Here is a 1,159-nt window from a genome sequence, read left to right as displayed (position 1 = left end):
TAACACATCAAGGTTTTATCATCAATACACATCTTGGGACAAAAGCCCACTCTCTCCTATAACACATCATCGTTTTTCTTCAAGCTATTTGTCTCAAGTTTGGGGATTTGGCGGTGAGCCCACCCATCTCTCTGACCGTGTCGTGCCTCGCAACTCCGCTCCTGCCACCAGGAGAGCCAGTGCCATCAAATAACCCCAGAGCTATGCCATGCCGTGGAAGTATTTGTCTAAGTTTTCGTGCGGGCAAACTTGGAAGGATGTGGGGAGGAGTCTTTATCTAAGTGACCACGTGGTGGACTTGGGTGGATGTGGGGAGGAGTATTTGTCTAAGTGTCCATGTGGGTGGACTTGGAAGGATGTGCGAGGAGGACTGTTTTCTGCCAAGGGTTTTGATTGGATGCCCCTGCTTCTCTCTTTGAAATGCCCCTTCGATTTCTTGGAAATGTGGAACGTTTACGATACGGGAAACCTCCTCCTCTATTTTTCTTGTAGTGTCTAAAGTTCATGTACTTTGATGTGGTGTGGGTATACCAGCACTAATACACCAGATCCCATCAGAACTTCGCAATTAAGTGTGCTTGGGCCAAAATAGTACTGGGATGGGTGAACTCTTGAGAAGTCATGGTGCTGCACCCTTTTTGGGTAGGAAACAACCCCTCTCGGGCTGTGCCATGCCCCCGCCCTCACTATGCAGTGAGCCCCCCTCCCGAGCTGTGCTGTGTTGCGACCTCGCCCCGCCAGGAGCGGTGTAGTGACCCTGCCTCCCTGTAGATGAGCCTTCTAGCGTCGTGAACCTGCTCTGCCAACCTGCCAATTTACCTCGGGATAGCAGCCCTCTTTGCTCACAATCTTACATCATCGGGACAGACACCCTCTTTGCTTATCTTCACAATCTCACATCATCGAGACGACATCCCTGTCTTCCCCTCACCACCCCTCAAGTATTACAGCACCCTTGTCACCAGAGCTTGCACCACTTGGGAACGGTAGCCCTCTCTTCTCTTCATCACCATTCAGGTATCGTAGCACCCTTGTCACCAAATTTTGCATCATCAACATTTCTAACCATCCAATAGAGCAGCCCACTCTTTGCTATTGTACTACACATCAGCATTTTATCATTATAGTGCACATCTTGGGATAGCATCCTGGGACTTTG

General features: G+C 49.6%; 1 pseudogene; it reads left to right on the top strand.

Annotated features, from left to right (window-relative positions):
* The first annotated feature begins 517 nt into the window (after positions 1-517).
* Positions 518-636, top strand: LOC147636984 (5S ribosomal RNA; annotated as a pseudogene).
* Positions 637-1,159: the final 523 nt, after the last annotated feature.

Source organism: Cibotium barometz, chromosome 7 (assembly GCF_041138505.1).
Source record: "Cibotium barometz isolate CiBa-2024 chromosome 7, ASM4113850v1, whole genome shotgun sequence".
Lineage (NCBI taxonomy): Eukaryota > Viridiplantae > Streptophyta > Polypodiopsida > Cyatheales > Cibotiaceae > Cibotium > Cibotium barometz.
The sequence above is the reverse complement of the archived record's forward strand: the minus strand, read 5'-3'. Positions and strand labels throughout refer to the sequence as shown.